The 16990-nt window shown below is 35.8% G+C and overlaps 1 protein-coding gene across 1 annotated transcript in view; it reads right to left on the reverse strand.

Moving 5' to 3' along the window:
• MGAT4C (MGAT4 family member C) overlaps window positions 1–16990 on the reverse strand; it is a 674409-nt gene that overhangs the window by 351509 nt on the left and 305910 nt on the right. Inside the window, exon 2 of the mRNA XM_061122072.1 lies at window positions 7245–7305. The gene's annotated coding sequence lies outside the window, so the exon portion shown is untranslated. The remainder of the gene's footprint in view (window positions 1–7244; window positions 7306–16990) is intronic.

Genomic DNA, 16990 nt, shown 5'->3' on the forward strand with positions numbered 1-16990 from the left:
TCTTCTGCTTCTGTTAGGTCCATACCATTTCTGTCCTTTATCGAGCCCATCTTTGCATGAAATGTTCCTTTGATATCTCTAATTTTCTTGAAGAGATCTCTAGTATTTCCCATTCTGTTGTTTTCCTCTTTGCATTGATTGCTGAGTAAGGCTTTCTTATCTCCTTGCTATTCTTTGGAGCTCTGCATTCAAATGGGTATATCTTTCCTTTTCTCCTTTGCTTTTCACTTTTCTTCCTTTCACAGCTATTTGTAATGTCGCCTCAGACAGCCATTTTGCTTTTTTGCATTTATTTTCCATGGGGATGTTCTTATTCCCTATCTCCTTTACAATGTCACAAACCTCCGTCCATAGTTCATCAGTCACTCTGTCTATCAGATCTAGTCCCTTACATCTATTTCTCACTTCCACTGTATAATCGTAAGGCATTTGATTTAGGTCATACCTGAATGGTCTAGTGGTTTTCTCTACTTTCTTCAACTTAAGTCTGAATTTGGCAATAAGGAGTTTATGATCTGAGTCACAGTCAGCTCCCAGTCTTGTTTTTGCTGACTGTAAAGAGCTTCTCCATCTTTGGCTGCAAAGAATATAATCAATCTGATTTCGGTGTTGACCATCTGGTGATGTCCATGTGTAGAGTCTTCTCTTGTGTTGTTGGAAGAGGGTGTTTGCTATGACCAGTGCGTTCTCTTGGCAAAACTCTATTAGCTTTTGCCCTGCTTTATTCTGTACTCCAAGGCCAAATTTGCCTGTTACTCCAGGTGTTTCTTGACTTCCTACTTTTGCATTCCAGTCCCCTATAATGAAAAGGACATCCTTTTTGCGTATTAGTTCTAAAAATCTTGTAGGTCTTCATAGAACCATTCAACTTCAGCTTCTAGAGCATAACTGGTTGGGGCATAGGCTTTGATTACTGTGATATTGAATGGTTTGCTTTAGAAACGAACAGAGATCATTCTGTCATTTTTGAGATTGCATCCAAGTACTGCATTTCAGACTCTTTTGTTGACCATGATGGCTACTCCATTTCTTCTAAGGGATTCCTGCCCACAGTAGTAGATATAATGGTCATCTGAGTTAAATTCACCCACTCCAGTCCATCTTAGTTCACTGATTCCTTGGATGTCGATGTTCACTCTTGCCATCTCCTGTTCGACCACTTCCAATTTGCCTTGATTCATGCACCTAACATTCCAGGTTCCTATGCAATAATGCTCTTTACAGCATCGGACTTTGCTTCTATCACCAGTCACATCCACAACTGGGTACTGGTTTTGCTTTGGCTCCATCCCTTCATTCTTTTTGGACTTATTTCTCCACTGATCTCCAATAGCATACTGGGCACCTACCGACCTGGGGAGTTTCTCTTTCGGTATCCTATCATTTTGCCTTTTCATACTGTTCATGGGGTTCTCAAGGCAAGAATACTGTAGTGGTTTGCCATTCCCTTCTCCAGTGGACCACATTCTATCAGACCTCTCCGCCATGACTGATATTTGAAATTATCAATCACAAAAAAAGAAAATAATCACAAAATTCCTATTTATATCTTGCATTGTATGTGCTATAAAGAATACATTTAGGGAAGTAATCAGTTACAGATATCTTGGTTTTTTATTCATAAAGGTCTAATTGAAGACTTTGACTTTTGCACAAATGAATATATTTATAAAACAGAAAGTAGAGTCACAGATGTAGAAAATATACTTATGGTTACCAAGGCATAAGGGTGGGAGGGAGAAATTGGGAGATTGGGATTAACTGACATAAACACACTACTATGTATAAAACTGATAACTAATAAGGACCTAGTGTATAGCACAGGGAACTCTACTTCATACTCTGTAATGGCCTATATAGGAAAAGAATCTTAAAAAAGAATGACTATATTTATATGTATAATTGATTCACTTGCTATATACCTGAAACTAACACAACATTGTAAATCAACTATTCTCCAATAAAAACTAAAATAAATACACAATTGGAGTGTAAAAAGACATTTGATTTCTCTTCTTTTCTCATTAATATTTTACAAGTTATCATTCTTATGAGTTTTCCCCCAAGTGTTTCTCTGAAAGATATGCCCTTCATTTGTTTGTTGTTGTTTAATCACTAAGTTTTCTTCGACTCTTCTTTGACTTCACGGGCTGCAGCACGCCAACTCCTCTGTCCACGGGATTTCCCAGGCAAGAATACTGAAGTAGGTTGCCATTTCCTTCTCCAGGGAATCTTCCTGACCAGAGGACTGAATCTGCATCTCTGGCATTGCAGGCAGATTTTTTACTACTGAGCCACCAGGGAAGCCCTTCATTACTGCTATTTTATTTCATGTTTCCTTGCTTTACGAATTTATTGAGTATTTGTTAAAGTCATTAATAGTTTCTATACATGACACTAACTTCTCTTCTAATGTATTTTGTCAAATAAAGCCAGATTAAGTGGTATACATTCATCTATGCACACATGCAGACAGACAAACACCCCTGTGTGTGTTGGAGCGTACATGTAAATATATGCATGTATACAAATGTATAGCACACAAAAAAGGGAGATCTTACATTACCTAATGCCAATTTTTTCTGTGTAAACTATCATTCAAAATAATCACATTCTTATTTTTTATATGTTTCTAAGATAATAAGAGATTGAACATGATCCAGGGACATAACTATATGCCAACGAAATCCTAATCTCTTAAACTAACGTTTAATCTTCCACAATCTTGTCCTAATCTATTTTCAGATATAACTTCCATCCATAACATCTACCAAACACCTTAACATATCCTCTTACATTTAGTTGACATACCTGTTGAAATGAGCAACTAATTCCCACAAAACACCTTCTTCATGCTATTCCCTGCGCCAAGAATTTCTTCAGCTTTCTTCGAAGATTCGTGTCAAATTAACCTCTGCAATATGCTGCTGTTCTTTCCCTCAGCTGAAAATGAACTCTAATTCTGCTGAATATTGTTAACATTTTCAACTTCTGTTCTACTATATTTTAAAAAGTATATATGGAATTTTCTGACTATACATATTGATTTCATGAGGTGAGAGTTAACCACTCACAATAATAAATCTCCTAGACCTGTGCACACCTAGACAATTCTCAATAAGTGCTTGTAAAATAAATGGACATTTCTAAAAATCATAGATATTTTTGCTTCTCTTTAAACTATTTTAAAAATAGCCACAGGAAAATCTGTAATTATTCTAAGACAATATTAGCTATGGATTCCATGGCACTTAACATCTAATAGGCTTTTGTAGGCTTCAGTTATGTTGTGCAGAAGGTACTGAGTCAAGCTTGCCAACATCTCTATTTGTTTAGGATATGCATTTGCAATTATTTTGTTAAGTAAATCAGTAATTACATAACTTTTTTACTATGTATATAATATATACATTATATTTCTTATGTTCTTATTTATGGAATTATTTGGCTTTATGATATGATTTTATTCACTCAACAAATTTTATTGACTGTTTATTATATTCAAGGCACTATCCTAGCCACTTGAAATTATGCTTAGTTTTGTAGAACAAATACAAACAGGTATATAATATTCTCTTGCTCTCAATCTATATAGCATATTTTCTATATAATTTATATTTATAAAATATAGGAGAAATACTTAAATATTATGGCAAATGTTATGAAGTCAAAGAAGCCTACAAGAGATTAAGACTAATGACTATTAGAAAACACTTTTTTGAAGAGATGCATTAAAGCTCTGTAAGCAGAGTCTAAAATAAGGGGAGTTACCACATAAAGAACAGACAAAAAGTGTGGCTGTTATTGAGAAGATAAGAAATAACAAATGTTGGAGAGTGTGTAGAAAACAGGAATCTTCATATACTGTAGATGGGACTGTAAAATAGTGAAGTCATTATGGAAAATAGTTATGGAGACAAAAAATTCCTCAAAAAATTAAGAATAAAACTATAATATGATGCAGCTATTCCACTTCTGAGTAACAAGAAAATACTAATTCAAAATACTAAGTAATTCAAAATACTAATTCAAAATACTGAGTAACAAAAAAAAATACTAATTCAAAAAGATATACATACCCCTATGCTCACTGCAGCATTATTTAAAATAGCTAAAATGTGGAAACAACATAAGTGTCCATAAATAAAAGAGCGGATAAAGAAGCTGTGGTATATTTATGCAAGAGAATACTACTCAGCCATAAAAAGCATGAAATCCTGCCACTTGCCACAACATGGATGAAACTTAAAGGAATAATGCTAAGTGAAATAAGACAAAAAAAATACAAATATCTTGTGATTTTACTTATAACTCAAATCTAAAAATAAATAAATAAACATATGGATACAGAGATAAGATTAGTAATTATATAAGGGGAAGGAAGTTGAGAGTAGGCAAAAGAAGCAAAACAGGCTCAATTGAGTGGAGTTGGATTGTAATGAGACTTCTGGTGGTGATTTCTCTGTAGTGTATAGAGACATTAAATTATAACACTGTAAACCTGAAATATATCATTAAAAAATTAATTACAGAAGCAGGACAGAGGAAAAACTGACGATAGATACAGAACAGTGTTTAAAAGTACCATTATAATCTAAGCAGCAAAATGCTTGTTAGATCCTTTAAATGTCTCTAACAAAATGGCTCATTTTAATTACCCTGAAAATAATGTGAATTTAGTCTGTATTTTATAAAGATTTTTCTTAAAAGAAATTAAGAAAATATTTCATATAGAGGCATATAATAGATTTTAATAAGGATATGGGAAATTAAAAGTTTACACATTGTTTTATTGTTTATAGACAAAAAGTACAGAATGGAAAGAAGGGGACAGGAATATGCCTAACCATGTATACTTTGTTTATAGTATAATAGCATTTTTTCCCCTTAGTTTCATGAACTACTTTTCTTTCTCCCCCTCCCCCAACAAAATGCTTAGTAGACTGTTTTGAAATCTTAAAATAATATTTTTAAATATATTTATTTCACACTCCTGTTTATTAGGAGGCCTTACAAGATTTTAAGGTCACAGCTGAATTTGAGGATTGTGAAGTTTGAAGAATATTTTATTTGAATATTAGGAATTATGCATAAAAGACCTATTGGTTCCTATAGTAATAGCTTAATTATGCTTAACTCAGTAATAAGAAAATTCCAGTTTTCTTATTAAACGTTCCACATGTTTACAACTAGGACAAATCAAAAGACTTACACCATATAAAAGTAGCATAAAGTCATCATTTTCATCCAATTGCAAGAGCTTTCATTTTGTGACTTCATGAAATGATCGTGTTTTTTTTTTAATTGTGATACAGAAGAAATGATTATAAATTAAAAATATAAGGAAAATCTATCAGTTTATATTGCCAATTTATGCACTAAGACTGTTGTCATGCATGCTAAAAACACTTTAGAAAGATTTCACACTTTGCTTTCATTTAACTACTTCTTTGCCATTTATTGACTTAATCTTACACAAAATGGAGAACAGTTAAAAACCCAAGGGAAGATATTAGGTTTTAGTTTTATGTACCTGATCATGGAAATAATAAAATGAAGAATGGGGTTTTTTGGTTTTTTTTTGCATTTGTTAAGTATCTGACATCCAGAAAAAAATAAAAAAAAAAAACTGTATAAATGTTTCTCAGCCCAATGTTAACACATAAATAAGCATCTGTTTCTTTTATATTCCTTTCAAATTTGAAACATTTGTCTCTATCTGTCTCATTTTCCAAGTTATGCCATTTTCTTTCAAAATATATAGAGTAATAAGGTAGAATTGCCACAGTGGAAAACTATATTTTGAATGGGAAAACTCTTTGTTCCCTAACGTTTTTCTTTCATGAGACCTGTTTCAAATCAACTGTGCATTTTTTTTAAACTATACAGTAATGCACTTAAGTACACATCCCTGTGTTTCACTAAATAAAGGAGCCATGGAAATACATTTATCAAGAGTTAGGCCATTATAAGGAAACATAGCTGTACTCAATTATCAGAATAAATGACTGTGCTAACAGCAGAAAGGCTGATTAAGTTTTTGTTACAAACACTTGCATATTAATAGATAAATTTTTGTCAATCTCTTTGATGTTGAAACTTTGCAAGAGATCATCTAACATATGTTCACACTACCAGTCTTCTAACAGATAAAAATTCAGTAGTCAGAGGTTGTATGAATCAAGTATGCGCCATCTCATAGCACAGGTCTGACGACCCCTGAATGTGACCTGCTCCCGGAGGAAACCAATTTAATGCTTCATCGCACACAGAGCAGTGTGTATGAATCACAAAACCTCCAGATAAATTAGTGACAGGTACATCTGAATAGGATTCCTTCTAAGTCGCTTATCTGCAGCCAGGCAAGCTTGTTTCACCCTCACTTCCAAAGATAAAGCCACATGGCATGTTGTCTTGGCAGATTCTCACAAAGCAAACAGCCCTCATCGTGCATTATTGGCGGAAAAATTCCCTTATTATTTCAGGTACTGTACACTGTGACAGCAAATGGGATAAAGTGAAAACTACCTGCGAGCAGAAAAATTCATCAGTTGATCCCAGGCCTTATGTCTTCTCTAACTTTCATAAGCTCTGTGCCTCTACTCTTTACTTTTATTTTTGACGGTTCTGATACCCTAGAGTTGTAGCCATGGCAAAGTGCAAGAAAAAACAGCAGGTTATCAAAGACAACTTATCAGCAGCCAACAGGAGAAGAGATGCCAACAGTTAGTCAGTAACTGAAAGATCTGTGGCAGAACAAGGAAGAAAGATGCACCGATCTTTTTTATCTTGAAATAACTCCTTATTCCATTTGAAAAAAACTCAGAGAAAAATTGAGACACTAAATATGTACTCTAAGTACTTAGGGATAATAATCACAGAAAAGATGAAAAAATAATTTATGCATAAAATAACATGGGAAATGTTTGTAATGGAATAAATTTATATATTTTATCAGCCATAAATAAATTGGACTATTAAAACTATATATAAAGCTATGTGCTTTAAATTAAGTATCAATGAAAGCACAAATATATTATCTTCTTCAAAGCTAAGTATCTCCTGATTACTAGAATTCCTTAAATTGATAGGAAGACACATCAGTTCTTACTTTCTATACCTCTTATAGACTAGACTTAACACTTAAATCAAGACTTTCATTATATATCTTAATAAATGCCATGTCTTATTACAAGGGCAGTAATGTAGCATAGAATTCAATAGTGTAAGTCAACAGGACTCACGTTTTAGGTTCTGTCGATAGTCCTGCTCATGCAAAATCAGGGTTGTGCTTTCTGGATGAATCTGTTAAACCAAAATAACAAAAATCTTAGTTTCCCATGCACTGCCACTTAGAATGCATGCAAATAAACCCCCAGTTAGTCAAGGAGAAAAAAATTTCATTAAAGCTACTGATTTGTAAATTTGGTCCTTTCAAATGTAGATAATGTTTACCCCTCCCTTCCCCCCATACCTTTGTAAAATTTCTGCCCAATGAACTCATTACTGTAGAAACTCAACTATGGCTACGGTCAGTTAATGAAATTCAGGTCTGAGATGAATCTCTATAAACATGCACATGGTTGGGCTTCTGGAATTGGGAGAGAAAAGGGTGATGCTGGAATGAAAAAAAAATCTATATATATATAATTTAAAGGATGTACAATATGAGTTTGAGCAGGCTCTGGGAGTTGGTGATGGACAGGGAAGTCTAGCATGCTGCAGTTCATGGGGTCCCAAAGATTCGGACATGACTGAGCTACTCAACTAAACTGAACAATATGATATATATGTAACTAAACTAACTGCTGTCCTATACTTGTAATGATTCATAAAATTCTTAATGTCCAAAAAATGAAAGCAAAACTACTTTGAAAACATAACCAATACCATATTCAATGACACTTTGGGGAATATTAATGTAGCTGTTAAATTTACCCTCTTTGAAATTATGCAGGTTTAATTAGATTAGATGTATGTTCTTTAGAGCTACAATAATTTAAGCAATATTAAACACCTTTAAAAATTTTTTGTGCTCTAATCAAGGACTGTTTATATTGAGTTATTTATTTACCATGTGTTCTAACATCATCAGTAATTTCTTAGAAACTGCAGTATTTGAGAACTAAAATATACAACCAAAACATTAATCTACTTGTGAGGTACTGTATTATAATAATGTTAGTTTATTTTTATGATTTAGAAAAATATGCAAATGTAATCAGAACAATTAGTTTGAATATTTTAAAAGCAAATGTCATGTGCCTATCTAAACTCTATAAATACAAAGTCATATAAAAAATGTCTTCAATCAGTACATGTCAGACTTTTTTTTTAAGTGTAGGACGGAGTGTTCAAAATTTCTGATTTATTATCCATTTATTTAACAAATAGATCTTGACTAAGCTGGCCTTACAATTCCCTTTGGCTTCACTAAACTTTACACAAGTTTCTTCCTGACCTCCCTTTTCTCAGAGCATTTACTTTAAGCTTGCAATTGTGAACTATTGCTCTGGTCCTTTGAGGTCTTTTCCCTATGTCTCACCAGTTTTACCGACCCAGGAATGTCTTTCTCAAGGACTTGGGAGCCATCCTTTCGAGATGTAATCATCAAGAAAGATGGCAACTCTATCTCCCAGTTTTCACATGTGGATCTGAGCCTAATAATAAGCACTAGTCATGTTAGGGGAAGCACACTGATTGAAACCGCGCACCCCACCAGGAAACAGTAACCATTCCCATGAGTGGTTTTATGACAGGAGATCCTGGTAAGGAATACAGAACTAATAAGCCACCACCAACTGGAAGAGTTCGGGAAAGGTTGAAAGGAGACACCGCGTGTCCGTCCGCTTCTCAGAATCCCTCTTGCTAGCATCCATCTTGGCTGAGTGATGCGTGCGCCACCAGGAAAGACTCTGAATTAGAATGATTGGCCAAAGACCACCTGGAAACTAATCCCATCACCATAAAACCCAAGACTGCGAGCCATGCGAAAGCGCAGTTCTCCTGGGTTCCCTCACCCTCCTGCTCTCCACCCGGGTGCCCTTCCCAATAAAATCTCTTGCTCTGTCAGCATGTGTCTCCTGGCACAATTCATTTCCGAGTGTTAGACAAGAGGTCAGTTTCGGGGCCTGGAAGGGGTCCCCCTTCCTGCAACAGTCACAAGCACAAATGACCTCATCACATTGACTAACCTCTCCTCAATATCTTCTAATAGTTTTTCACCAGCTCATCTCAACCTTTAAAAAGTTCTTACCCTGTATTTCAGCAGAGTTAATTAAGTTAAATATCTCCCCCTTTTTCAATAGTCTGAATAAAGTCTTCCTTGTCTAACTCCATCTGTTGCAAGTTTTCCTTTATATTCTCAAGCATCTATTATGTGCCAATACAGTAGTAATTCAGTGGTATAGAAGTTGGACACTTACTTGTCTTAATAGAACCTACAGTCTAGTTGGGAGGCTGAGATAAGTAAATTGATTCTTAGAATGTGATTAATACTATAACTGTGTGAACAGAATGGGGCACCAAATAAAAGTGGTAAGAAAATGAAGTTGCTCAGTCATGTCCGACTCTTTGCAACCCCATGGACTGTAGCCTACAGACTCCTCCGTCCATGGGATTTTCTAAGCAAGAGTACTGGAGTGGGGTGCCATTTCCTTCTCCATGGCTTCCTGACTCAGGGATGGAACACAGGTCCCCTGCATTGCAGGCAGGCACTTAACTGTCTGAGCCATGTGGAGTACATAATAAAAAGTGTAACAGAACAAGTACCATTGAAGTTATTATTTCAGAGAAGATGAGGTATCATTCAGGGAAATTGCACAAGGGAAAATGCCCCAGGAAGAGGATCCAGCATGTGTGAAAGTTGAGAGGCAAAATAAACATTTCAGTGCAAAGAAAATAATATCAGAAGGTCTGCATTGTACACAGTGATGTGGGAGGGGGCAGGAAATGTGGCTGAGATGTAGAAGAAAGAAGATAAGAAAAGGCATTTAATCATATAGTTCATTTTTCTTTTAATCAACACGTTTATGGAGAGGTAATACAACTTAAGTTCAATGCCAAGGGCTCTGGTATCACCTTCGAAATCTGGCTCTATCTCTCGCAAGTTATATGGTTTATGCAGTTTCCCCATTTCATAAGTGAAGATATTAAAAATATTCACTTCATGAAGTTTTGTGAGGATTAAAAGAAAAATTCTAGATAAAATATTCAGTACAAGCCTTGAAAATGAAAGTTATTCAATCATGTCTGACTCTCTATGACCCCATGGATATACAATCCATGGAATTCTCCAGGCCAGAATACTGGAGTGGGTAGCTATTCTCTTCTCCAAGGTATCTTCCCAACCCATGTATCAAAGCCAGGTCTCCCACATTGCAGACAGATTCTTTACCAGTTGAGCTGCTAGTGAAGCCCAGTACGAGCTTTAGGACATGAAAATGATCAATGGTGATGATGATGAAAAAGACAATGATAGTCACCTATGATGATATCAATGATGAGGGCCACTCAAGGATCACAGAGATTTTTCTAAAGAAAAGAGAAACTGAACCATTTTAAAAATAGAGAAATATGATCAAGTTTACATTTTGAAATAGCATTCTGATTAGTTAGAAGAATGTTTCTAAAGTTGAAAAGTGATTGCTGTAATCTCTGTTTGGATGAACTATGTAGTAGATGTCTTGGTGATTGTCAGTTGGTATGTTTTATAAGGGGAGTTTGTTTGGTCACACAAATCATATGTCATCTCCAGCATACCTAAAATGCAATAGTAATCATAAGAGAAAGAGTTAATATGTGTTTTAGCATATTTATTTATCAGACACTGCTTTTTAGTACTTACAAGTATTAATTCATTTATTAGATAATACTGTTATTCTTAAGCATGACAAAATTAGAGCAAATAGAAGTTCAGTAATTTGCCCAATCCACATAGCATATGGAGAGCACAGATTCAAACCAGATAGTCTGGATCCAGAACTTTTATCCTTAAGCCCTGAGTGAATAGTGCTGTAATAGAGTCGTTTTTGGAGTACCTGATGCTTACAGAGATATAATAAGTCTCTACTATAATCTAAGAGGATATTAAAGATCAAAGAACTTTGGGGCAATAGGAGAAAAACTATTTTAGCAAGGGAGAAAGCACAAAGCAGATAATATCAGAGTAACTTAAAAAAAATACAGACATATTTCAGGTAGATTTTAAAGAATGAATCGGATATCTGTCTCCTTGAAAATCAAACATAACTCTATTTTAAAGAAAAATCTGTAATGATACTTATTTTTCTTTGTCTTCCCAACTAGATATGATTATTCCATTTCCTAAATTCATTTGTATTAGTATTTGCAAAACATATATAAAAATGTTTATCCATCTCAGATAAATCTACAGTCAGCAACATTCTGATGGATTTATACTGTACCTAAATAAAAACCTAAAATTCAAACTCCTTCTTATGGCCTCTCTGATTATACTTTCCTGTTGTGTATACACACACACACACACACACACACACACACACACATATTCACATACACAGTACATGCCATATCCAAGATACTCCAGGCATAATAGTTTTTGTTCCTTAAACACAAAATGCTTCCACTATTTCTTTGCTGGTACAAATCTTGTATTATCAGATCTTTCTCACACGTTTCTTTGTCCACTTTCTATCTCGTTTTAGAATATCCTTTAAGAAATATGTGGTACCTTTTCTAGGGTTGATAATTATTCTTTGCTAAAGGCTTTTTTGTTGTTGAGAGAATTGTACCTGCTGTCTCATCCCTAGCCCCGCTACACTCCCCACCTCCTTTAACACTATCTGATGCTAATGAGTTTCTCTCTTTCCTAGAAAGTGCCACAGAGTCCATTCTATATGTGCTTCTAACATTAGTGACAAAATTATTACCACTTTTAGGTCCCGCAAGGGGCAGAGGCCCTGTTTATTTTTATATTATAATTTATCCTGTAGGAACATCAAAATACACCACCCTGTCATATGCCACTTTTGAATATGGATTATTCTGAGCTGAAGGTAATTGAGAATCAACAGACCCAGAAAGAAGCCTTCTCAGAACTTCCCTTCTGTGACTAGAGACAGAAACTTCAGAGAAATGAGGACTGCCCAAAATCCTTTCTCTGCGAGATTTTTATGGCCATGAAGAAGATGGAGAATCAACATTAAGACGAGTCATCACCAAAAATAAAACAAAATCAAAAATGAAAACCCACAAAACAAACAAAAAGCTTACTAAAATAGCCTTTATTTTCCATTAGTTTCCCCTTATATTTACCCTCCCAGAAACCCAAATTTCCCTTTCTTTGTCTAGTCCACAACTTATTCCCTTTTGTTAAAAATATAAGCTTCCAAGTCTAACCACTTCTTGGGAATCCACTTCTTTTCTATGGAGCTTTCAAACACATACAAATAAAATAAATCTGTTTAACTTGTGTTTTGTCAATTTAATTTGAGAGTCCCAGTGTTAAACCTTATAGGGTAGAGGAAAAGTTTTTTTTCTTCTGCTACTATCTCCAGCACCTAAAGCAATGCCAGACTCAATAAATATCTGATGAATAAATGATGTGGAATTGGCAGGAACCATGTATTTGGAGCAACTGATTCATAGGAATCAGCAAATGAAAACTGTCTATTGAAATTATCAAATTCTAAGAAAGGTTGGTGCAAACAGAGTGTACTGTATTCAGTGCTGTCCTCATCATCTTGACTGTTTCCAGAAGCTAGATGAGGTCCAAATGCAAACAACACAGATAATAATAAACACAAATATAGACAGACAGCTAGATGGATAGATACAGAGATAGCTCAGGTGATACTGAGATAAGAAGTTCAGGGCTGCTTGGCAACTTTGTGGTCATCAAAGAACCAGGAACTCTTCTGATTTTCCACTTAAAGCAAATGGCTTCCACCTTTATGTTGTTTGGAATATTGTTACTTCAATCCCAGCATTTTCAGGTTTCAGGAAGCAGAAAATAAGGGAAGGATGTAAAAATGACACATCCACTAGCTTTAGAAGGACTGGTAAAAAGAGCTATGCTAGAAACTGACTTATAACTTCAACTTATATCTTATGTGAAACACTTTCAGAACTGAAGCTGAATAACTATATTTAGATGATTATATTGCCACCTTAAACAATGAAATGATCCATTAGTTAAGGTAAATGGAAGAAATACAGTTTTTCTTTCCTCTTATGAAAAGTATCCATTTTTAATTATGTCATACAACTGTCTTGTTTTTACTGAAATAAATAAGTCTTGGCAAAATAATTTTTATTACATATTTTCCTTTAAATTTATTGCACCAACACTAAACAAGGGAATCTCAGGACTAAAATTGAACTCATGGTTTGAAATATCAGGAACTGTGAATTTATAATAGCAAGTGCAAAGACAAACCTCAAGTACCCTCCAGATACACGTATGAAAATGAAAGATTCGCTTTTATAATCTGTCCACTTTCAAATACTTCCCCATCAGCACTTGATGAAACTTCATCTTACCTATCACCAGTCCCTGACAACCTTCTTTTCAACTCGAATGAAACTTCATTCAATCATTTCTTAGTGTTAAAGCTACTGAAGCTAAGGGGCTTCCCAGGTGGTGTAGTGGTAAAGAATTTGCCTGCCAATGCAGGAGATGCAAGAGGCACAGGTTCAATCCCTGGGTCAGGAACATCCAATGGAGTAGGAAATGGCAACCACTCCAGTTGGAGATGCAAGAGGCACAGGTTCAATCTCTGAGTCAGGAACATGCAATGGAGTAGGAAATGGCAACCACTCCAGTATTCTTCCCTGGATTATTCTAAGGACAGAGGAGCCTGGTGGGCTACAGTCCTTGGGGTTGCACAGAGACAGACAGGACAAAACCCAGGCACTGAAGCTGCATCTAGATGAAGGGATGCATTCACTCTTCTTTGTCTTTTAAATCAGTTTTTTAGGTGTCTGTGTGCTTACATTTGAATTGAATGCTTGCTGTTTTGACTATTCTTTTTATACCAAACATAAATCCATACAATGATGACCTGTTTTGGGAGAATTTTGGCAACTGTACCATTTCTTCATTCTGTTTCTTTGCTAAATTTTCCTGATACTTGTTCCACACTGAAAACAGAGTTATTTGCCATAATAAAATGAGAATTGCAGATTCTCCAATTTACCCCTATACCCTCTTTTCTCCAAACATAGCCTGAATTTTAAAGACAATCTCGTCAAGAAAATTGAACAGATAGGGTAAAAAAAAAAAAAAAAATCAAGGAAATAACATTTTAAGAAGGATATGGGTTCTCTCACTAAATTTGAGATGTCTGTTCAAAGAAAAAGTGAATATAATTTGAAAAGAAACTATATTTGCACTCTTACTTTTAAATTCATTTTAGTGTTTTATGTAATCTTATTTTTATTCTCGAAAGATAATTTGTTTTAAATTGATTAGGTAAGGCCCTGAGAACTAAAAGGTTAATTTTTTTCACTCCTTGACAGTTTTGCTACTCCAAAGAAGAAAAGTTTACCTGCCCCCATTACCAAACAAAGCTGACTTTGAAAAACAGCACTTTAAAAGTTTTTGCCAAACATTGTTAAGATAGTTAAACAAAATTAAATTATTTTTCTCTACTATTTCTTGTTAGCCTTTTAGAAGTATCAGAAAGCTTCCAATTGATTGTACCTTATATACATTGAATAGAGACTACCCAGGTGTGTTTTGAAATCCCTAAAATACAAATAATTGAGAAAATGTCACCTCTTTTAAGTGTTAAATAGTCAGCAATAAAGCTGTCTCTTTCCTCAGTGAGTGTGTAAGGGTGATGGTGGGATAGCTTATAAAGGACCAAACATAAACTTTCCCAAGAGAAAGCTACTGTCCATTGGATTAATTATGTGACACCTTTGGCTTTCAAATAACAGCTTGCTTCTATTTAGTTTTTGACTATTGGGATAACTATTTATAGGTGCATATATCTCTTTTAGCTTAAAAATCTCTTTCAGTTCTATAAAAATTCTTAAGGACAATACTAATGAAATCATGAAAAATATTACATTACTTATGCATCATAATCTCAGATTTTCATTTTTTTCTTTTGAAACTTTTAACACAAAATATTTTAGACATACTAATATAATTATCACATATACATTCAAGGTAATATACTCATTTTTAAAAAATGTAAGAACATCATTCATAAAATTGTGACTGGCCTTAAGTTTCCTTCTCACTCCAGCTTTACTGAGATATAATTGACAAAATTAATATATACTTAAATTTACAATATGATATTTTGATAGGCACATGCATTGTTAAATGATTACCTCAATCAAGCTAATTAACATATCCACAGACTCACAGTTATTATTTTTTTTGTGTGTGTGATAAGAATATTAAAGGTCTACCCTCCTGGGAAATTTTAGGTATTAACTTTGGTTATCACTTGGTATATTAGATCTCCAGAATTTATTCATGCTACTTAATGGAAAGTTTGTAACATCTGACTAATATCTATGATCCCCATTTCCAGTTGTTAAGTAGTTAGAATAGGAAAAAGGAGTCCAGAATGGCGGTGGCTAAAAGACAAAGAAGGGAAAAATCCACAAAAATAGAACAAAGAAGGTCCAAGGAACCAGAGTGAGGACCTCAGGTAGAACAAACAGCACTCCTGGCTAGCCCAATTTACATAGGGCAGGCCCAGGGGGAGGAGGAAAAAAACATATAAAAAGAGGAGCCAAAGGGCCAGGGTTCTCTCTCTCTCTCTCTTCTCTTCATTTGGGTCAGCATATGCCCTCACACCTCGAGTATGTATTTTCCTTTATTTTCTAAATAAAACTGAGCTGTAACACGGAGCTGTAACACTGATCTGTCTGAGAAAGGTGACATGGTCTGTCCGAGGGCTGTAACGCTGGGGTGAAGCGCTGGGGTTGCTTCAAATTTTTGTTGTGAGGAGACAGAACTGAGAAAATTACACACTCCACCAACATCTATGGTGCCGTGACTCCAATTTAACCTGGCTAAACAACCTCAGCTCAGCCCCTGCAAGGGGTGGGGGGGGGGGGGGGGGGTGGGAAACAAGGCAGGAGCCCGACTCAGCGAAAGCTCCCGCAGTGGAAGTGGAAAGCGAAGGAAACCCCGCACTGGGTGGGTGATAAGAAGCCCAGTGTGCTGGAAACCAAGCAGGACAGCAGAAAAGAAACTCAGCAGAAAGCTCATGCGGCTCAGTCTCAGATTCCAGAAGCCCTCTGGTTAAGATAGGAGGTCCTCGCTCCTGTGCTGGAAGGACATATGCCTAGCAAAATCTTAATTCCTTTAATATCTCATTTTTTATTTCCTTGAACACCCCCGCCCCCCCCGCCCCATGAACAGGCGAGTGGCAGTGGGTGCAACTGAGGGACTCTGGAGAGGCAACTCCTTAGTGTACCCTGAAGGCTTCACTATCCTCTGTGCTCTAGTAGCTGTTACCCAAGACAGTGGGGCTTCTTCTGTCCTTAATCTTCTTTGTGCCAAGGATCAGGCCAATGAAAACTGTGAGCACAGGTCAGGTATTTAACAGGTTTTCTGGCAGGTTATGAAGGGGATTCCTTGGCACGTTTTCCCCACTGCTTTTTCCGTCCATCCTTCAGCTCTCTCTCCCAGGACTTGAGCCCAGCCAAAACCCACGATGCCTGGCATCTGGACCTAATGAAGCTCAGGCTCTGATGTCTCATTGCAAAAATTCAGTTAGAGACACAGCGACAGGTAAGAGGTGGATTTATTTGGATTCAGAGAAGCACACTCTGCAAGGTGTGGGCCATTGCAGAGGGCAAGTGCTTTGGCCATGGAATGTAGTGTGGCTAGGTTTTGATAGCTGGGTGAATTCATATGCTAATGAGTGGGAAAATCATCCCAACCATTGGAGAACCACCCACTCCTCTGTCTGTTGACAGTGGCTTGGAACTGTCCTGCCATCTGGGTGTGACATCTAGCTTACATCAAGTTTGGGGA

The sequence above is a fragment of the Dama dama genome, chromosome 3, assembly GCF_033118175.1.
Source record: "Dama dama isolate Ldn47 chromosome 3, ASM3311817v1, whole genome shotgun sequence".
In the NCBI taxonomy this organism is placed as follows: domain Eukaryota; kingdom Metazoa; phylum Chordata; class Mammalia; order Artiodactyla; family Cervidae; genus Dama; species Dama dama.